The sequence below is a fragment of the Crotalus tigris genome, unplaced genomic scaffold (genome assembly GCF_016545835.1).
Source record: "Crotalus tigris isolate CLP2741 ecotype Arizona unplaced genomic scaffold, ASM1654583v1 scf7180000017667.1391209, whole genome shotgun sequence".
In the NCBI taxonomy this organism is placed as follows: domain Eukaryota; kingdom Metazoa; phylum Chordata; class Lepidosauria; order Squamata; family Viperidae; genus Crotalus; species Crotalus tigris.
Genome location: NW_024096553.1, coordinates 1,284,023 through 1,290,022, shown reverse-complemented (window position 1 = coordinate 1,290,022; position 6,000 = coordinate 1,284,023). Strand labels below are relative to the sequence as shown.

At 48.0% G+C, this 6,000-nt stretch overlaps 1 pseudogene; it reads right to left on the bottom strand.

The window, feature by feature from the left end:
• Positions 1-2,428: 2,428 nt before the first annotated feature.
• Positions 2,429-6,000, bottom strand: part of LOC120305316 — a 46,061-nt pseudogene continuing 42,489 nt past the window's right edge.

Here is a 6,000-nt window from a genome sequence, read left to right as displayed (position 1 = left end):
TATTGCATAGCAAGGTATCCATCTATCGATACAATACGATATGATGTACTTTATTGATTAGTCAATTGACTATATCAAACATGAGCCTCAGCCACAGTAAAATACAATGAAAGATAAGATACAGTGAAGTGAGATAAAACAGCTATAGTAAGATAAAATAGAATAAAATATAGTAGATAAGATAAAGATAAAAAGTAAGATAAAATAGGATAAGGAAAAAGAGAAGAAAACTTTATAAATTAAGTTGATTAACTGTATTAACTATATAAAATTTAATAAAAAATGCAAATAGATAAAAAGAAAACCTAACTTCCATAATAGTCATCCCTACAGTTAACTCCAATCTGACAAATGTATTCCCATCCTCTTTGAGATGGCCTTTGAAATGAAAAATACAGTCTTATTGATGATATGCAAGGTAGTTCCCTGCAATAAGACTGTTTCTCCTAGTTGCCCCAATGTCTAAATAAGTAGAGAGTACTTTCTGGAAAGTACAATTTGCAATCAACAAGAATTTGTCCAGTATGGGACACCCCATTCCAAGCAGAGGAATTTTTCAATAACCACAGAGAAGAAAGCCGATATGGAATTTAAGAGATCAGAGGGAACGTCTACTGTGGCGATTTCTAAGCAAACAGAGGAGGAGATACCAAAAAAGACGCAATCAGAGGAAGACATCAGACCTAAAGATCAGAGACAGATAAACTCACCTAGAAGATTGAGATCCCGAAATAATTAAAATTATGGAGGAAATTGGAATATACTCAATAAATATAAATGGTCTCAATTCCCCATCAAAAAGGAGTAAAATATTTCATAGGCTACAGAAACTTAAAATGGACATAATTTGTCTACAAGAGACTCATATTAAGAGACAACACTCTAGAATTTTAGAACAGCCAAAACTAGGCAAACTTTATTTCTCCTCGGCACTACAAAAGAAAAGAGGGATAGTGATATATATAAAAGAAAAGTTGAATCCAAAACAAATTTATTTGGAAGAATAGTAATGGTGGAGATTTCATGGAATCGAAAACAAATATTGTTGGTGGCAATATATGCCCCCAATGAGAAACAAGAGCAATTTTTTCAACAACTATATGACAAACCTGTGGACTTAAACTATCATAGTCTTTGTATATTGGGAGACTTTAATGCAATTGTGGATGCAGTTCAAGACTACAAAAGCCATAAGCAAGGAAAGAAAGGAAGTAATATTTTATCTAAACTGTTGAGTCCGTGGCGGGAAAACAGACACGAGAAGCAGCTGGAGTTCTCAGTTTCATTTATTCAGCGTTCAGCTTACAGGAAGATGGCTTCAGCCTCGCCCAAACGCCTCGCAGCCTCTTATATAGGCAACTCCCGGGTAAATGGGTTACTTTTCCCACGCCAGCACCCGCGCATGCGCACGGCGCTGGCGACAGCCTGTCTGGTCCCGGGCAGCTTTGCACCTGCCCGGGACTGCCTGCAAACGCCCGAGCTGTTTGCAAGGCTCGGGACATAACACCCCTTTCCCCCGGGCTAAAACTACTACCAACATACAACATTTATTTTATATGACATTTTGCTCCCCAGTGCTCCCACTGATTACTGGCTTTTGCCTTGCCAGCAATGTTATGTAATCTTCTAGATACTTAGGAGATTTCTTTGCTCTCTGTGACCTTCTTAGCTCTGGGTTACTGGCATAAGTCCCCTGACTGGAGGGAGGCGTGAGCCTGTTCTCTCTATTGTGCCCTGGTGTCTTCCAAGGACTGTGCCCCGATGCCTGGCCTGCTTGCTTGCCCACTGGGCTCGTCAGGCCAGGGCTTCTGTTACTTTGTGACCTGGTTGACCTACCTAGCTGTAGACCCTCAGGCCCCTTGAAGTGATAGCCGCTGCTGGGCGTCTCTGTAGAACCTCCTAGGTCAGTCCAAGACCTGTCAGGAGGCTGTCCATTCCCTGAACCCCATTCTGTGTTCGGGCTCGTGTGGGTTTCTGTACTTTCCCAAAACTCAGGTGTTCCCTGATTTGTGCTAGGGTTGTTGTAGTCGGGACTTGGTTCCTCGACTAACTCTGTGTATGTTTGACCCCCTGTAGGATTTGGGGTAAGGTCAGGCCAACCTTGGGAATTGTGTGCCAGTTCTCTTGCGGGGAATGATTTGTTGGGATGCCCCCGGGTATCCTCCGTTGCTGGAGTGCTGTGTGATGTGTGTGGAAAGTGAGTATGCCCCCGGGGTGACTCCCTGGCTGGAGTAGGCGTGAGTGCCTGTTGTGTGGGTAAGCTCCATGACTTTCTTTTCGGAGCAATTGCAGAACCTTGGGACGAGCCGTTTGTGGCTCCCTCAGTGGAGATGGGCAGTAGCTCTTGCCCTTCCCTTTGCTCCAAAGGGTCCCCCTCCCCCCCTGGAAAAGACCCAGGAGTCTCAGCAGAAAAGTCTCGCCTAGAGCGAAGTTGGTCGATGTGCCGACGCAGGACACGACCGTTGTCCAGGGCAACCTCGTAGGAGAGAGGACCTGTGATCCTGGACACAGAAGCGGGGACCCATGTATGACCAGGCCCGTAATTGCGAGCCCAAACCGGGGCACCCACAAGTAGTTGTCTAGGTGCCCTAGGATGTGAGGTAGATGAAGGCAGTCTGTCCGGATGCAACCGGTCAAGTCTAGTAGTAAGTTGGCGCCCCCAACGAAGTTCAGCTGGACTTCTCCCTGTAGAAGTGGACGGTGTGGTGCGATAAGAAAGGAGAAAGTCAGCCAACCTGTGATGCCAGTCCCCGTAGGTGAGTCTCTTCAAGGCGTCCTTTGCGATGCTCACCATGCGTTCAGCCATACCGTTGGTGGACGGGTGAAAAGGCGCAGACGTGGCATGATGAATCAGGTTTGCCTGTAAGAAAGCTTGGAATTCGGAGGAGGTGAATTGAGGGCCGTTGTCGGACACAATGACATCTGGCAGCCCGTGTGCAGCAAAAATCCCCCTCAGTACCTGAATAGTCTTTGCAGTGGTGGTGGATGAGACAGGCACAACCTCAAGCCATTTTGAATGGCTGTCAACAAGGACCAAGAAGAACTGGCCCTGAAAGGGCCCAGCGTAGTCAATGTGCACCCTAGACCATGGGGACTGTGTTTCCTCCCATCTATGCACAGGAGCTTGGGGCATCTCTGGGCGAGATCGTTGGCACAGGTGGCATGCGTGTACCTTAGCCTCAATATCTTTATCTAAACCAGGCCACCACAAGTGGCTGCGTGCAAGAGCCTTCATACGAACAATGCCAGGATGACCCTCGTGGAGGGATTCTAAGACCCTAGTCCTCATTGAGGTGGGAATGACAACTCTGTTTCCCCAAAGCAGACAACCCTGAGAAAGGGACAGTTCGTTCTTTTGGACCAGAAACTCTGAAACTCAGGACTAGGGCAGTGCTCAGGCCACCCGGACAGGACCCAGGAGCGGACACGTGAAAGTGTGTGATCTGTACCCGTTTCAGCGGTAACATCCCTGGCACTAAGAGGGAGCTCGGGCAAGGCTTGGATTGATAGAATGTTGACAGCTGGCGCGGGGTCAGCTTCTACTACTGGCAGAGGCAATCTACTGAGGCCATCAGCATGGCCCGTTTCTTTCCCAGGCTTGTGGAGTAATGAAAAATCATATGCAGACAAGAAAATAGACCACCTAAGCATTCTAGGGGAAATGATGTGGGGCGTCTGCTTACGTGTGGTAAACAGTCCCAGCAGAGGCTTATGGTCAGTGAAGACTGTGAAATGCCTGCTATATAGAAAATCGTGGAATTTTTTAATTCCAGCAACAACAGCCAGAGCCTCCCTGTCTATCTGAGCGTAGTTGCGCTCGGCAGAAGACAGTGTTCTGGAGTAGTATGCAATAGGAACCTGAGTTCCATCAGACCTGAGGTGACTCAGGACAGCTCCAACCCCGTAGGGGGACGCATCACAAGCGATGCACACAGGGAGAGACTCGTTGAAATGTGCAAGAACACTGTTAGAAGTGAGCAAGGCCTTGACTTCTTTAAAGCAAGCCTCATGTGCTTGTGACCACAGCCACACAGCATGTTTGTCTAGTAGCCTGTGAAGAGGCTCAGCTACACTAGCCTTATGTGGAAGAAAAGAATTGTAGAAATTCAGGAGGCCTAAGAAGGCCTGAAGTTCGGCCTTGGACTTTGGCCTGGGTGCTTCTAAAATAGCAGTTAGTTTGGATTCAGCAGGATGAATCCCAGCAGCATCAATTTTGAATCCCAGAAATTCAGTAGAAGGCACCCCAATCTGGCATTTGTCTTTTCTGAGCTTGAGGCCTGATTTCCTGAATCTTAACAGGACAGCCCTAAGCCTTTCAGCTAGAATGTGTGTGGAGTCTCCTGCAATCAAGACATCGTCAAAGTAGGGGCAGACCCCTGGTATACCTCGTAGTGTGTTTTCCATTACGCTTTGGAAAATCCCAGGAGCGACATTTACTCCAAACTGTAGCCTTTTTACTTTAAAGGCTCCCCTGTGGGTCACAATGGTCTGAGCTATGGCAGCATCATCATCAACAGGCAGCTGTTGATATGCTTGAGCTAGGTCAAGCTTTGCAAAAACACGCCCCCCCTTGAGAGAGGCCAGGATGTGACTGACCACAGGAACAGGATAGGCATGTTGCTGCAATGCCTTATTGAGTGTGCATTTGTAATCAGCACAAATGCGAATGTCCCCATTTGCCTTTAGAGGCGTGACAATGGGGGTCTCCCACGGGCTGGAATCAACAGGTTCTAGGATTCCCTGTTGGATTAGTTTGTCTAGTTCAGTGTCAATCTTACTTTTTAAAGCAAAAGGGACCCTTCTTGCTTTAATCCTAATGGGAGTGACAGTGGGGTCTAGCTTTAAGGACACAGGTGGTCCTTTGAATGTGCCCAGCTGGGGGCTGAAAACATCTGCAAATTCTTTGCAGACTTCCTGTAGGTCGAGTGTTTGTAAGCTATTGAGTCCTGTGACGTGTATCCCCAGGGCCTCAAACCAATCGAGTCCTATGAGACTCGTTCGTTCACCCCCTACTACTAATAAGTCTAGTGGACCTTCAAAACTCTTGTATTGCACGTTAAGGGTGGCCTCCCCCGTAACACACACTCTTGAGTTCTGAAAATCTGTTAATACAATATCAGAAGGCCTTAACTTGGCCTTAGACCCACTTCTGGAACAAATCTTCCTAAATGTATGCAATGAAATGATGGAAAGGGCAGACCCTGTGTCTAGTTCCATAGATAATGGAACCCCTTGTAGCTTCAAGTTGAGTGACAGCTTTTTCTTCATGGGCTTGTGTGTGCCTGTTCTACAGATGCTTCTTCGCGAAGCGCAAAAACCTACCCTATTCTGGCTGGGAAATCTGGTACCCTTCAGGCGTTCTTCTTGGGGTTGTGCCTTTCGTCGGCCCAGGCACACAGCTGCAATGTGCCCTTGTTTACCGCATGCCCGGCAGGTAGCGGAGCGGAACTTGCAGTCGGTTCTCCTGTGGCGACCTCCACAGCCGATGCACGTGAGCGGAGCCGAAGAGCTTCCCTTCTGGTTCTCTTCCTTCGCGGGGTGTAGACGGTCGACTTCCTCGTCCGGATCCTCCTCGGTGTTTCGTCGGACGTCTTCCTGGTGCACGGACGCACCCTCTGCACTGTTTCTGATCGGCCGCATGTTTTTGACGGCGCCGCCTGCTGCTTCTTCTGCGGTGACTTCCCTTAAGGCGTCTTGGAAGGATAATTCTTCCTTTGCGAAAAGTCTCTGTTGTAGCTCGCGATGCCTTAACCCGCACACGAATCGGTCCCTCAGTCGTTCCTCGAGGTCCTTGAATTCGCAGGGCTTGGCGGCCTTCCGTAACGCAGCGATGTATTCCTTGGCTGACTCACCGGACCGTTGATCCCTTTGTTCGAAGGTGTGGCGCCATGAGATAACGGACACCTTGGGGTGGAAGTGCTCCTTCGGCAGCTTCTTCAGGTCTGCGTAGCTTACAGACTCTACTGGGACAGGTGCTGCAAGGTTTTCTGCGATTTCGAA